The 16337-nt window shown below is 43.6% G+C and overlaps 1 protein-coding gene across 6 annotated transcripts in view; it reads left to right on the forward strand.

Moving 5' to 3' along the window:
* Nucleotides 1–12236: 12236 nt before the first annotated feature.
* Nucleotides 12237–16337, forward strand: part of ECHDC1 (ethylmalonyl-CoA decarboxylase 1) — a 42021-nt gene continuing 37920 nt past the window's right edge. The window contains exon 1 of one of the 6 annotated variants that reach the window (XM_039707040.1): nt 12237–12349. The gene's annotated coding sequence lies outside the window, so the exon portion shown is untranslated. Of the gene's footprint in view, nt 12350–12911; nt 12979–12998; nt 13259–13366; nt 13606–15032; nt 15095–16337 lie in introns of those variants that run through there. The other 5 variants (XM_039707039.1, XM_039707038.1, XM_039707042.1 and 2 more) reach the window with 5 other exon arrangements.

A 16337-nucleotide genomic window follows, 5' to 3' on the forward strand; every position in this document is an offset into this window, starting at 1 on the left:
TTAGAAAACTGGCATTTTTTGTCACCTTCTGTGGTCAAATCACTTAGGTATAATGAGGAGGTGGATCACAAAGGGAAAAGCCAAGGCTGGGATGAGGTAGTGCAGTTCAGGGTGGTGGAAGCAGCTGCTCATTTTGCAAATCCCTCACAAAAATTAACTTTTTCAGGGTTATACAGCACCAGTTTCCCTGATCAAAGTAGGCCACCTTGTCTACATATTACCTTGGAAAAGCAGTTCATGGCCAGCAAGCAGCTGATTCCTTCCCACAACTGGACTGGGAAATAGTCTCCTGTGAGACAGCTGAAAACCTATTTCATGGAACATGTGTTGGCATATCATGTCTCCAGTAAGATGGAGACATATCTGCATCCATCTGATGTCTGTGTCCATGCCTTTTCATAATTATGGTGATGTAGCTTCTGTTGCTGTCTGTGACGGTGTGAGTGGCGGCAGGCCAGCTGCGGGGGTGATACTGGATTATTGGATTACAGAGATACAGCTGGCAGGTGCTGCTCTGGCAGCTACAGCTGTACATAGGCTTTGTAGGGCAGTCACAGTTTGCAGTTTGGGACACCATTGACTGAAGTTTAGGATAGAGGATCACACATTCCTTGCTCACAGTGATATGCTTTCCAGTGCTTGGTTTTATCCTTCTGTAGCACAGCGTACTCAAGAAGGCACTTGGTACCAGACACCGACTTATAAACTCTGAGCCCAGGACAGAGCCTCATCTGACCACCTGACAAAACAAAGCTTGCATTTCACCCACTTATCCCCACAATGAGTGTAGTTATTTAACAACTTGATTGGAAGATGTTTGAATCAAATGTACATGAAGAAATAAAAACCCCACTGGTTCTCTTGGCATTTATTCCCATGGTTAATTCCCCACTCCACCCCAGTACTTTAAAAAATGATGTCTATTTTCTCACCTAAAAACACGAAGGATTTTTCACATGATATTAACTGGTTCATATTAGTTCACAGTATGACTTTTTCTCTGCAGGCACAAAGGAAGCTGGTACCTCCTCCTGGCACAGGCATGAGGATGACAGAACTGAGCCAAGGCATAGGTGATGCACAAGCCTCAGCCTGGCTTCTGTGTGACTTCCCTGGTGCAGGCACCTGCTGCATGGGCTGCCTGCCTCGCCTGCTCAGTACCATCTGTCCCTAGGGACCTGTCTGTCAGTGCAACTGCTCCGGCACCTCTGCTGCAGAAAGGCCACCCCCTACAGACAGGTGAAGGCAGCACTAAACGAGGAACTGGGGTCTCTTCCTATCAAGAAGCTGCAACTCCAAAAGTCTCCACTCTGAGGAAGTTTCAGGTACAAGTTTCAGGTACAAGTTTCATGCTATTTACTTCTTGAAGTAAAGCCTGTCCTGGGGAATACCAGGTCAAACTAAAATGCATATTGAACAATGTGTTGTCTTTCCTGAAGCTGCATCACAAACATCAACACAGTGCCAGCTAGGATATTCCTTCATCCTGCTGTAAAAATTTGGTTTCCCCATTTGTCTGACCCTACAGGGAACTTTTATGACTTATTATTGTAGAAATACTGTATTTCTGCTTGGTTTTGCTGAAGTATCACTCAGCCACTTTGGGAGTGCATATAACTACTAATAATGAACAACAGTATTGTTTAATCTGAAAAAAATGCTCCTCCATTATTTCTTTGAAAGCAAAACCCATGATTGCCCCAGATCCAGATCATGATAGTCCCAGATAACAGCAGGAGTATCAGAGCTTGCAGCCTCTGTTTCTGGCCCTCACGAGCCGTGGGTAGTCATGCTGGAAGCTCACACCCAGTCTGCCATGCTCTGCCATGCTGCAGTGGCTCTTGCTTGGAAAGAAAGGGCAATTTCACCTCTGTTCTGGAGCACATGTAGTCTGAATCACACAGAACGTGTTCCTGTGAATCACACTGTTCCTATGACTCTCAAGGTCCTGGGAACAAAAACAGACCCTCATTGCATTTTCCTCTAGAAAATCAGTGCAGAACCTGAATGTGAGGCTAAAGGATGTGCCTGAACAGTAATTCTGTGTCTACTCTCAGCACCCACCCTTAACTCAAGAGAGTCTCGGGCTAAGGCAGTCCTGCTGCTAAAGCCGCCATTCTTGTTTTATGCTGAGGCAAGGCTATGTAGAGTAGGTACCTCAAAATTATCAAAATATGCCAATAATTCAATGAGCATGGGAGGTCAAACTGGGCCAATAAAATTTGTTGGAACACACCTCTCCCTCTCTCTTTATCTATCTATCTATCTATCTATCTATCTATCTATCTATCTTTTCTTGCTTTCTTGATTTCCTTCTTGCTTTCTTGCTTTCTTTCTTGTCCAGCTGGGTCACTATGAAGTGTTACACGCTAGAGAAATTAATCTTGGTTTTCTCTCCCAAGCCTCAGTAAATGGATTATGACCTCTCTCAATAGCTGTCACAGACAGGATGACACTTGGGCATTGATATATGACATAACCAGTGTCTACCTATTAGCACAAGTCCTGCAGCTGAGACCACAAAAAGCATGGCCACAGCAAGGGATCCTTTTGTTTTGTGCCAAGTGTTGACCAGACAATACCATCTTTGCGAATAGATTTGATTGTCCGGTCTTGGTGAGACCAAGGAAGCAATCTGTGTGCAACACCTCATCCATCCTCTTCCCCTCATCTTCTTTTTTGTTTCTCTCCTGACACTTCCCTTCTGCTTTCACTGTATAAACTTGCCATTGTTATTAATGCCTTGCTCCTTGTTCCTTCCTGCTTTGACTTAATAAGGCAAGAAGAGAGGAGCAGCCCCCATGAAAGAAATAAATATTATTACTACATGGGACTTAAAACTGCACTCTTCCTGGGTTGTAGGCTACCATATTGTGTTTCTGGGAGAGCCAGAAAAGGCAGCTAAAGTCCTTAAACTATCCATATCATATAAGCTATAATATCCTGGAAAGTGTGCCAAGGAGCCCTGAATATCTTGTGCAGATGAACCTGTTCCAGTGATAAATTTCTTCTCTGAGCTCATCCTGCTTGCAAGGTGACAGGGATGTGTGCAGTCTTTTGATGCAGTGCAGGCCTGAAGTGTGTAAGTGTGGTGTCAGAGGACAGCTATATTTACCACAAATGTTGCCTGTGTAGGAAAAAGTGGAGGCTTTCCCTGATGTGAACTGCTGTGAGCTACGAGTCTCCATGTATCAGACTGAGTGCATCTGGGAAGGGTTCTCAGAGCACAGTGCAAATAAAATGTCAGAAATACTTTTATATACTAGAGAATAGGGAAAGCAGGAAATTCTTTATACACAGGAAATTTTGTCAGTTAAATTTCCAAATATAACTCAAATAATTGTGTAAGACTATAAATTTTTAATTTTTAAAGTTCAATTTATTCCTTTAGCACTCTTAAAAATGTGATCAAAATTCTTCCGATCTGAAGAATCCAGATAAAGATGTATATGCGTGAACATCCCATTTTTTTTACTATGATTTTTATCCTGAAAATTATGCTGTCTGCACAACAGCCACTTTCCTTACAGTTTCTGAACCCTTTGTTTTATGTCAGCCAAGTCTGATGGGGTCTCCAGGTCTCAAAGGCATTCAGATTCCTGAGAGTTTCAGATAAATCAGCTGAGTGGACTCAAATTCTCCTTCCAGGGGAAATTTAAGCAAAATAACTATTACTCCCTCTTTCCAGCATGGGTCACCCACTGCACCAGGAACCAGCCAGCATGTATGTTGGAGTTTGCTGCATCTGCCTTGGGGTGGCCAATGGGGAATGTTGTGCTGTTGCAAAGGAGTTAGAGGAGCCACCAGACAGGCATAAATCCATAGGAAATTACATCTCCTTGCTTTTCTAGCTCACAGGAAAAAATGTCCAGACAGTACTGAGTCTCCTGGGTTTGGAGGGTGTAATGAATGTTGGTCTTACTGTAGTCCATCATCCTTTCCCTCCATACAGCCCTAAATATAATTATGATTAAAAAATTAATGGATTTTTTTGTGCTGTTTGAACTAGTATTGATTCCACTCCAAAAGCAATATGAGGCACGGTAGTGTATCAGGGACCTGAAAAGTCCCAGGTTGTTATGTGTTGGTAGGGCACAATTGGAAGAGGAATGAGCTCACATGGCAGCTAATACAGAAAAAAATTTTGGAGAATCACTTCTAGTGTTTTCTGCTACAGCATGGAAAAAGCCTTTATCTCTTCTGAGAAGCCTTTGTGAGCAGCAATGGCTCAGCCAGCAGTCAGTCCTAGTTCTGAGTCAGGGCAGTAGCTGAAGCCAGGTGCTACTGCAGGGACCCACCAGTCAGCCAGCCACCACTGTATCTTTTTGATGGAATTTTTTTTCCCCCTTCCTCTCAAAGACCTGTTCTACATGCATTTCAGGTGGTATTTCAGCCTCTCTTCTACTTTGTAAAGGATTTTTTGTTGTAGCTGTTTGACAAACAGGTGAGATGCACCAGAGAGCAATACAGGAAGAGATCAAAGTGCTGTGGCGTGGCACAAATACTTGTGAGTGCTAATGCTGCTTAAGGAGGACTATGACTTTGCTGTGACCCAGCTGGTGACAGACAGAACGCGTCTCATGCACTGTATCCAGACAAATTTCCCTGTTCACTTTTTCTCTGGTTGCCTAATCCATCCTCAATGACACTGGGAGCACAGTAGTTGTTCTGAGACTCCCAAACAGGTGCAGACAGGTTGGGTGCCAGGGCCCCAGACAGGATTTTAAATACCTAGGGCTTGAGGTGAGGTTACTACACCACGCATGCAGGACCTTTGTGCCAAGTCTGTGGGAAGATTAATTTTGCTATTTTTGTTTGCAGTATGTTTTTGGTGGGTTTTTTTTGTTTGTTTGTTTTGTTTTGGGTTTTGTTTGTTTGTTTGTATTTTCATATGAGATTATGCTTCCTACCCATCTCTTCCTGCTTGGATGAGAAACAGCAAATTGAATACTGCACAGCACATCATGAGGCCACAAATGTCTGATCACATTCAATGAACAATAATACCAATATCTAGTGTTAGAAAACACATTATGGAGAATGTCTGTCTAGTCATCCATCCATCATTCTGCAAAGGGAAAGGCAGGAGACTCCCCTTTAATACACATGCACATATACACACACAACTTGCCAGCTGCCCTTCGCACTGATTGATGCTAATGAGTGTAAAGAGAAGACCAACAGAAATCCTAAGTACCTCTGGAAATGATGACATTGTACCTCATCACCAGCTTTATAGGAATAGAAAAATAAATTTGTCTGCATTAAATAAATTATTAACTGTGATTAATTCATTTGATTCAGCAGTTAAAAGCTTGTACCTTTGTTTTCTTCTGTATTGCTGGGAAGTACGTGTTGTTGAAGCACCAGAAAGCAGAAAGAAATTCTGTGATGACTCAGGCTTTTTGTTAATATTTCAAATCTTGTTTTATTCACATGTATCTGAAAGGTGGTAAGAGACATGATAAAATCAACAAAGCATTCATTTCTTTATGCTATTTCTTGTCAGGATAGGCTGGCCATATTTTCAGATGTACTCCACAGGAGTCCCAAAAAAAAGCTCTCTGATTGTACAACCACATTATGCTCAGCCAATGCAAGCATGAGCAGCCCTACCTCAGAGACACAGTGTAAACTTACACTTATGCTGACTCCAGACTGCCGTCCCCTGGTTACCTTGGATAGTCCAGGGATTTTGCACCCCCGTTTCTTCAGCCAGCTGGCAACATACAACTATCACAATCAAGTTAAAGAAAATAAGATTTGACTGATCTGTGAAAGAAAACATAGTGTGAACAACAGGGTGACTCAAAGACATCAACATTCCAGTGTTATTTATGTTAAGCTTGGATAGTCCAGGAATTTTGCACCCCCGTTTCTTCAGCCAGCTGGCAACATACACCTATCACAATCAAGTTGAAGAAAATAAGATTTGACTGATCTGCAAAGAAAATATAGTGTGAACAATAGGGTGACTCAAAGATATCAACATTCCAGTGTTATTTATGTTAAATGTTACTCCAGGCTGTATTTATTTATTTTTTAAAACCCCAACACTTAACTGATGGGTTTGTATGCTGTTTGTCCAGCCACCTTGTGTTGACAGAGGTAAATGGGCCAGGACAGGAAATATCAGTACACAACAAAAATCTCTAGAGTTTATTTCACTTCCAAATCTCTCTGTATTTGCTTTTAGCTTTGAACTAAACCGCAAAAGCAGTAAATTTTGAAACTGTAAAAAAGAGAAATGGATTAGAACTTTAGATCTGTACAGGGTTATACTTTCAATGAGGAAAAGTGCACGGCCTGGTTAATGTTTAAAGGCTCTAAGAATAGTAGAGATTCAATTTTTTTTTCTGTGAAAACAAAGAAAATATACCAAACCAGCTTTTTACAATAGTTAAAAAGCACTGGCATGTAGATATCAATTAACTCAGCCTAATTAACTACTTCAGAGACATTATCACAGTTATCAACTGTTCTTTAATATTATTAAAATATCCAGATTTAATACCATGAAATCTCAGGTGACAGTCAGTGAGAAGTTTCTTTTTTTAATAATCTCTTTTACCATTACAATATTTTCACATGCTTTGGGCTTTTATTTAACATTGGCTACTACAGGATGAGCTCTAAGCTGGTCCATTTTCCCATATAAAGTCCAGTAGCTCTGGTGAGCCCAGAGTCACAGGATTCAGCAGGCAGCTCTCCCCAACCCAGCTGACAACGTCATTATCCATCTTTTGAAATATTTCAGCTGTGGAAGTGATACACTTATGTAACATGTACTTGAGAAAAATAAAACCATCTCTGCTTTTAAAGAGGAATGCTCTGCACCTCCTGCCACCATTTAATTCTCACAATTTCTCCTTTCTCTATAACGTGTGAACTAGAAAAATATCATGAGTGAAAAACAGTGATGACCAGGAAAGATGCAGCAGGCAGCTCTCCCCAACCCAGCTGACAACCTCATTATCCATCTTTTGAAATATTTCAGCTGTGGAAGTGATACACTTATGTAACATGTACTTGAGAAAAATAAAACCATCTCTGCTTTTAAAGAGGAAGGCTCTGCACCTCCTGCCACCATTTAATTCTCAAAATATCATGAGTGAAAAATAGTGATGACCAGGAAAGACAAAATAGAAACAAAATGGCAGATGAGAACAGGTGATAATGCTACCATAAAGAGGAACCTAAAAGTTTTTCTCATTTAACAACAATCCTCACATCATGTCACAGCATTCTCTGTTTTACCTGGAACCACTATCTCTTCATGTGAAAAGGGGCATTAGAACAATTAGAAAAGGGGCATTAGAACAATGTAATAAACAAACATCAATGTAGTGTTTCCTTGTCCAGCAGCCATAGGAGTTGGAGCTGGGAATCTGGCAGTCAGTGTGTCACCCATCCATGCCCCAGTGCCCAAAATGGCCAGATGAGAACAGGTGATAATGCTACCACAAAGAGGAACCTAAAAGTTTTTCTCATTTAACAACAATCCTCACATCATGTCACAGCATTCTCTGTTTTACCTGGAACCACTATCTCTTCATGTGAAAAGGGGCATTAGAACAATGTAATAAACAAACATCAGTGTAGCGTTTCTGTGTCCAGCAGCCATAGGAGGTGGAGCTGGGAATCTGGCAGTGAGTGTGTCACCCTCCATGCCCCAGTGCTCAAAATGGCTGCAGGACTTGTGCCCCCACCAGCTCACGGTCTCCATGCACAACATTTGCTTCTCTGGCATGGCAGATAGAGGGGATTCTTTCCAATGGCCAGACTTGCAGAGGTCAGTCCTGAATCAAGGGTTTGTCTCTGCTACAGCTGCAGAGATGTAGCTGCTGTGAGGACGAAGATGTTGCTAAGGCTGGTGCCTGCAGCAGTGTGCTCAGCCATGTGCTTGGTGGAAACGCAGCAATGCTAAAGACTGATATCTGCAGCCAGATCTCTGCACAGTTTCTCACACGTGGACCTCCTGCAGAGGTATCTAGGCACAGAAGTGCCGATGTAGACTATGATTTTATGTTACAGCTACTGATAATAACTGGAACTGCTCTTTCAAAAGCTCTAATGCACTGGGAGGCAAGAAGGAATGTGATTTGGCAGGCAGAGTGGGCCTAATTCAACCAACTGCTTATGTGTCGCTGAAATCAATGGTGCTATTTAGGGGCTTAATTGCTTTGCTGAATCCAGGCCAAAGAAACAAAAAGCAAGATGGTTAAGTTGCAAAGCTTGGATATATATCTTAAATCTTGAACACTTACATCCTTTATCAATATTATGATTCTCCCCAACAATTCAGAGTTTTTCAGAAAAGTTTCAAAGGAAACACATGCCTTACTTTTTGGCCCTGACTTAACAAACATTTTGGTGTACCATTATTCATGCAGATGGTACCATTTTCTTACGAAAAGAAAGACACAAGTGAAGCGCCACAATAGGCTGTTTTTGCAGGTCAGAGCTGTATTTAATATCTACAGCATTTAAGCATTCCTACCAAGGTTATACAACTGCTAGAGACATCTGGACCTAATACTGAAATGTTCCTATTGCAATCTGTGTGTGTGTGAATATTCTTGTGCCAAAATATTTATTTAAAACTGTCTTTAAAAGAAAGAACAATAAGTTCAAGGAGTTATAGTTTTTTTCAGTTGTTTTTCTTTCAATAACAACACACCTCAGACAAATAAAAATTAACAGTTTCAATACCAGTGTTTAAATAATGCTTTTAGTCACTGCTTAGTCAGTATCCATAAAGAATGGCTACATTTGCCCTAATTAATGCCCCATTTCCAGGAAAGGCTTTAATTAACATCTGACATTTAAGCAGCACTACAGTGCGGTGTGCAATTATCACCTGGCCTACTTTGATGTGATTCAAATGCTCTTGGAGAAAAATATGCTGTTTTTTTTTTCTCTGAAAGTTTTACAGAATGGAGTAGCAAGAGAGACCTAAGGAAATGAAGGAAAGAAAACCAGATCTTCAAAGAGATTTGAAGGGTGGAGTTTTCCAGTACAGTTAGCCCATCCCAGGGGCTGGCTGACCCCTAAAAAGAGGGGGACCCACTCATGCACCTCACAGCTTTGCCCTGGGCCATCTACTTCTAACTCACTTCCTCTCCCCAGACTGGCAAAGCCCTGAGTGCCATTAGAAGAGTCAAGACTAATAATACAACTGAGCCCATTTCATAACTCAATGCTGCTAAAACAGGATGGTCTTCCTCCTCTAGTTTCCTTCATCTTCTTTCCCCTGCTTTTTGTCCCTCAGGCTCCACCAGCAGCAAGCCAAACTGGTTCAGTTCCTTAGCTCTGGAATCAAAAGAGAAACTCGTTGCTGTGCTAAAGCAGTCTCCTGACAGTTCAATGAGCTCAGCTGGCTCACCCTTAGTTCTTACTCCCAGGACTGAGAAGGGAAAAGTGTGGGACCACCACCTCCCAGTGGAAGTGGGCTGGTATTTTGTCTTGTGAAATCAGATCTTATCTTGTGCAGCACAGTACACCACAAACCAGCATGTTTTTGTACTGTATATATTTTCTATCAGAAAATTAGTGTCTAATCAAATGACAGTGTTGGTGAAGTAAAAAGTGAGAGCATGTGGCAGGGACCTGATGGGCCTTTTGGTTAGTCTGAGGCCACTCTTCCCACAGTGAGCTGTAACCAGAGAGAGGATTTTGCAGAGCAAGAACATACTTTACCCTACCTGTTCAAATTGCTTTATATGGCATGGAAACATGGAACAGTTTAGGTTGGAAAAGACCTTCAATGCCATAGACTCATACACTAACTTAAGTAGCTATTAATGTTTAAAGTCCCAGTATTTGTGGGGTCACTGAGAGTGTGAGCAAGTACCAAGCTGTGGCAGTGCTGAACCTCTCTCCTGCTCTCTGGCCTGATGAATATTTCATTATGCTGTGTCAAGAGAAACAGCTTTTGGCATGGGGGCCAGGGGTCCTTTCCCTCAACTTCCCAATGAGACACCACAGCCTCCTGATCAAAGCACCTTCCTCAGAGAAATGAGCTGGTTTGTTTTGGCAGAAGAGGGTCTGGGTGACACTTCTCATGCTGTGCTACAGAGGCGGGTGTTTCCTTACCTCATCTTCCAGCCATGCCTTGCTGGAGCTCAGAGTCAGCTCTGCAGGAGAAGATCCTTAAACAACATGGACAGAGAACATAAAATCAACACATTGGGATAGGATGGGTATGGAGCTACCTGGGAAGAGCTGAGCCCTTTTCAGACACATCCAGTGACCAAATACTGTGTGAGAAACTGGCAGCTTTGGCGCATGAAGTGGAGGATGGGCTGACATACAAGTACTGATACGGTTGCAGTTCTGAGGTACTCATGGTGACTGCCCTGTCCCCAGCCAGCCCCTGCCTAACAAAGTCAAACCAAATGTAACTTGGCACGTGGGGCTGCATTTAGAAAGCTGCAGCAGCTCTGGGTTATTTCAGATATCTGCAGTGAGGACGGGAGAGACAGCTGGGGTGGTAGTCTTGTTAGCTAATCTGATATAAATTGTCTCTTCCCATGAATCACAGCTGTCAGGCACCAATGGGACTGGGGAGCCTCTAGGGTGCGGCTGTAACGAGAAACTGAATACCATGATTTTGGATTCAGAAATCTAGATTTTAGAAATATTTCAGAAATTTAGGAATAGAATGCATGTGTCCACCTTTTTATGTGGGTTTACTCTTTGGAGTATATGTTACACCATCCTTTAGCCTGCCACGCTTCCACACAGAGCTGATGATATTTGCCTCCTAAAAATTATGGTCAAGGGACCCTTTATGAACTGACTGTGGGTTTATGTGTTGGTTAGTATCCAATAATTCCTGAGATCTAAGCCCAGATCTGTCATCTATCTGTTCCATTGCTCTGAAAGGAGTTCATAAAAATAGCACCCGGGAGCTCTGTATCTATTGGAATTCAATATTTCAGTCTGGCAGCCTTGAAACAGAGAGTGAAGCATTGCTCTTTTAGCCACTACATTGTCGCCAGCTTCTGGGTCGGCAACAGGGAATGGGCACATTCTATATAATTCAGGTGGTGACCTGACTCTCCTCAGTCAGTACTGCTTCAGCAATGCAAGGAGAAAGTGTTATTGAAGTCAGTGGAATTATGGGCAAGAATAAGTGACTTGCAGGATTGTACTTTTTTTTTTTTTTTCTCTTTCTTTTTCTCTCTTACTGACCAGTCAAACATCCAGGGGACTAGTCACCATCCTGCTGAAAGTTACAGCCTGTCTGGTCTTTATTGTCTGTTTTCGAAGATGATCCCATCCACCTGTTCATTTTCCTACAGTCCTCGTTCTTCACTCTGAGTGCACCCTAGTCTTTTCCTTATGTCCTGTAAGATGCAAGGCAATAAAACCAAAAATGAGGCAAACTGGTTTATGGATCTACCGCTCTGGTTTGTGCTACTTCCAGCAGGCGCTGCTAGGTGGCAATATGTTACCTGGAAAACCACGAGCTTCCAGCCGCCGTCGCCTTCCTCTGCTTCCGACCGAGCTGGGACGTGCCTGGGCATCGCTCTGCTCCCAAAGAGGACAGACCCCTAGCGCAGGACCTGGTCAGAGAGCAGCTTTACTCACACAGGTCTTTACTGAGGTTTTCCAGACACAACTGCAGGGCTGAATACTACTGGAAAAAATTCTTTGTGAACCCAAGAGGAAAAATAAGAGGCAAGCCTGCTTTTTGCAGAGTGTTGTAAAAAGGAAATGTATCCTTCTATTCTATAAAGATAACACTGCCTGGGACAGGACCATATCATATTCTCGATTCTCTGAACAATACAAAGTTGAAGGGACCTGTTCAGCATGAAAAGCTTTTGTTTTCTCCACATAAATGAATAATTAGAATCCCCTACATATTCTATCACAATCTTTAATTAACTAGGCCAATTTTGGAAGATTTGTATTGACAGTTGGCTTGAAAAACAGCTTTAATAAAGATGGAGAAGATGTATTTCCAGATACATATTTCAGCCATGCTACAAATACTTAAAACGAGTCATCTTATGTCTATTTCTCAATAAGGACACAGAAAGACTGGCTCATATTTGCATAATGTTTTGAATTTGCAAAGCGCTAAGTGATCTTCATTGAAACCATTTATTTCCCTTGATCTGGCTGCTGGCGAAAGCGAGGGCAGGGCTGTGTGTGACAGTGCCATTTTATGCCAACCTCAAGTTTACACAATTACAGTTTGATGCCAGGGTAGTTTGCGGCTTGCTCAGCACTTTGGCCCAGCTGCCAGAGCTGGGCACAGGTGAGCGGCACCTGGAGCCGGAGAGGCACAGCGGCCAGGAATAGGACAGCTGGAAAGAGCTCCCACTTAGGCTGACAGGTAAAATAGATGGGGGTGAAAATGGGGAGCACAAGTCTCTCCTTGTGGCGACGTGGACAGGGAGCTAACATCTCTGCTGCCTGCTGGGCACCCCCGGGCACAGCCAGTGCAGGCCCCGCTGCTCCAGGCTGGATGTTCCCGGCAGGGATTTGTATCCTCACCTGAGCCACCTGAGGCGAGACCTTGTCCTGAGCCAGAGGAGAAACGAGGATCATTAATTACTCTGACTTGGATAGAAACACGGGGCTTGGTTTTCAGAGATGGAGGCGATCGGTGCAGAAAACAACAATAATAACGACCTGCTTATGTAGTACTTAGCAACCTTGGAGCTCACGAGTATCGTCTGCTTCAAAATTGACTAAATTCAGGCAGAGCTCTCGGTGCTTAGAGATCTCGCCTCTATGGATGCGGTAGAAGACCTCTCCTGCCAGCCCCAAGTCAGGCCCAGCTCCCGGGGGCTCAGCCGGCTTTTAATGCGCTTTGCTCGGCGCGGGCTGCCCCGACACCGCTGGGCCCGGGGCGCGGGCAGCGGCTGTGGGCCCGGCCCGGCGGCCGCGGCAGCGGTTCCCGGCGGGGCCCTTTCCCCGCAGCACCGCCCGCCTCCGCTGCTCCGCCGGCGCCGGGGCCAGGTCAGTGCCCGCCGCGGCCCTCGGGGGGAACAGCGGCCTCTGCGGGGGAACGGGGCTGCCGAGGCGGCGCGGGGCCCTGCAGCACCCGGCGGCGGGGCAGGCGCGGAGCCTCCCGCTCCCCGCGAGGCCTCGGGGCGCCCGCGGCAGAGGCGAGCTGCCCTCGTCGGTACCAGAGGGGCCAGCGGTGCTTCTGCTCAGCCCTGACAGCTCGGGTGTCGCTTCGGGAACAGCCGATCACCGCCCACTTCGGCCCTGCTCGGCACTGAGCCCAGCCCTGACGGCTGATTTAACATAAGTCATTTTGTTTAAAAAAAAAAAAAAAAAAAAAAAAAAGGCCAGAAAAGCTCCCCTAGGTCAGACCGCGTGCAACAGCGCACTGCTGGGGATTTTGGCATGGCTGCTTAGCAGCAAGAAATGTCCGCTGGGGAAGCAGCCTCCACCCCTCGGTCCCTGAGTCTTGCCATCTTCCCGGGGTGATACCGCGCAGGGGGGTTGCCTTTGCTTCCCGGGATTCCTGTGTGGAGCCAAGGAAGCCGGTGACAGGCAGTCCTGGTGTGGTGCCGCTGGTTCCCACTGCTGTTACAGGGGGGCAGGAGAATCGTGGCTGCGTGGCCGGTTCAGAGCGCGGTGTCCATACACGCTGGGTGTTGCTGTCGGCAGGATCGTTTGTGGGCGGTGGTGATAAGGAGAGAATAGTAAAGAACAGTGAATTAAGTAGAATTCAGAATACTTCTTGACTGTAAAAGTTACACTTTTCAAGGCAACCATTGGGAAAGCATCAGTATTTGTGGTTACAGCTAGAATTGAATTCATGCTTTTGTGGTTCAGGATTTGGTGACTGAAAGGCAAATGATGAGTTAGTTGTGGTTGTTTCCATTCCTGTTAAGTTGTGCATCTGCTCTTCTTAAAGGTCTCTAAAACAAACCTAGTGAGCAATGAACTTAAAAGACTTTTCTGTCACTGTTAAAAAAGCTCCTTTGGTGACGCCTGTGAAGAGAATCTCTTTGGGTCAAAGCATTAAAAAATAAAGGGCCCGAGTGCTTTTTGCAGAAGGTAACAGATTCTTGCCCTCTGCTATGAAACTCAAAATCTTTTACTCACCATGGGACCAAATTCAAATGTTTTTAGATAGTGTCATCTGTATTTAAAGAAAGGCTCCCTTTGTCAGCTGTTTTGCATCCTTAAATACCATTATTTTTCTGTGGACTTCAGTATGTTTCTTTGTGATTTATTTACTATTTTTCAAAATAATTAAAATGTGATTAAAAGAGAATGTAATTGTTTAGGGATAGAAAGACAATTCACATCTAAACTCTAGCCTGCAGGGATCATTAAAAAATACAAACCTAGACAAAGAACACATAGTTTGGAAAGGCATAGCTTGCTATGTCTAGAATGGGGCTGCTGAAAAACAATGAAAATAACAAGAAAAAAAGAAAAGAGATAAAAGCAGAAATGAAGTGTAAATGGTCAGCCAGCTTGAAAGTGAAACTATGGACAAAGGTTTGTTTTTTACTTACAGTGTTAAAAGGTTTTTCTTCTCCCAGCTAATTTTTATTTCCCATGTACATTATTTGATGCCATTTCAGTTAGTTACTTTGGACATGTTCTCACTTCTTGTTCTCTCAGCTTCTGGATGGATAAAAATTTTGTTTCTAGTGCTGACATCTAGAAAGTAGCAGGCCCAAATCTTTTGTTCTCTCAACAGTAATACAGAGGTTAGAAAATTGTCCTTTAAAATACCAGCTACTTTTAAAGCCTGTTTTTAGAGGGGTCATAAGGGTTTTAAAGCAACTTGATGAACTGCAGGGACTGTTGATCCCATCTAATTTGTCTGCAGTGCAGGTACCAGAGACAATGTACTAAAAATTTGAACAGGGCTCAGCAAGTTTGAGAGCCATGACATTTTGAGAAAGGCATGAGGAATCCATCCCCTAGTTGGGGGGGGGGGGCAGAATCTCCTCAGCTCCCCAGCTTTGTTAAGTTTCTATATTTGCAAATTATGTTTTGTCAGTAGGTTTTCTGCTGCTGATCCCTTGGCAGGCTTATGATCTGCTTGCTTTCAGCAGTGAGAAAGCCAGCTGGAGAAGTGACTGCCCTCAGCTTGCTTCATCTGGTAATTATTAGAGTGGGAGAACCTGTTGTACAAGTTGTTTAAGTTAACCTAACCCACGCATCATGGAGGGAAAGTGGAGAGATGGATAAGTGGATGAGGTAGGTGGAGGTTACACCTTGGTAACCTTAAGGTGAGGGGTGGTGACAAGCAACTGGCAGCAGAGGAATCCTGCATGTGAATCCTCCCTACTACACCTTTCTTGTGTCTGAAGGCAGGGTCTATGGCTCGACTGGGAGACCAAGCTGGCCTCCTTTTGTTTTTGAATCTCTTCTCTTTGTCCAACACCATAATTTATTTTCTTTCTTTTTTTTTTTTTATTCCCTATAATCACCCACTAGCCCACTGCCCAAGGTTACAGTCGGTTGTTGTTATTTTCACTCATTTTCAACTTACTTTTATTTTCATGCTTTGTTTTCTCTATCACTTTGTTTTTCATCTGCTTTCGTGCTATAGGGTCAGTTGTTCCAACCCTCACTACTGGGCCACCACTTGCTTTCCATTCATTTGCCGCTGCAGGAACCCATTGAAGCATCTGCCAGTCATGGTCACTGCTCTCTAGTACAGGTGAATGCCTTTGAAAGTGGCTGGTAAGCCACCCACACAGGGTTGAGTTGTGAGTCATCTCATCATCATCCTCTGTTCACATCTTCTAAGCTTTCTTTTCTGTCTTTGCACTTCTGTGCTTGTTGCTGAAATTGCAGCTGCCAAAGGTCTTCATCAAGTCAGGTTTTCTTCTTGACCAAGTGCCCTTGATGCCTTTGGTAGTCTCACAAAAGTGCCTGATTGTTTTTTTTATTGCCTTTTGAATATTTTCTCCTCCCTGAGATTTATTTTGTGGATTTTGTCTGTTGAATCCCATTATTTCTGTTATGCTTAATCTCAGTATACCTTCATCCAAACCCAGAAATTCAGTTGAATGGTTTCTTTTTCCAGTGTCTATATCTGCATATCACACCTGTCACATCCTGTCCCAGATGAAAGGGCATGCTTATTTCTCTGATGTATTGAAAACCACATGCCTGGATCTTTTTTCCCCCATTTTCTTTTTCCAGGACTTGTGTCAATAATTCAGGCACCATTTTTGAACTGGAATTTTCCTTGCTCATGTATTTTAACTTGCTGATTTAGCTTGCTGTCTTGTTTGACATACAGCTGTAAGATTCTCTGGTTTGTCTTAGCTCTTCTACCCTTTCTACTAGAAAGTTGCTACCTACAACTCTTACCTCTTACTTTAGCCAGGTAT

The sequence above is a fragment of the Passer montanus genome, unplaced genomic scaffold (genome assembly GCF_014805655.1).
Source record: "Passer montanus isolate IOZ18808 unplaced genomic scaffold, ASM1480565v1 scaffold2, whole genome shotgun sequence".
NCBI lineage: Eukaryota > Metazoa > Chordata > Aves > Passeriformes > Passeridae > Passer > Passer montanus.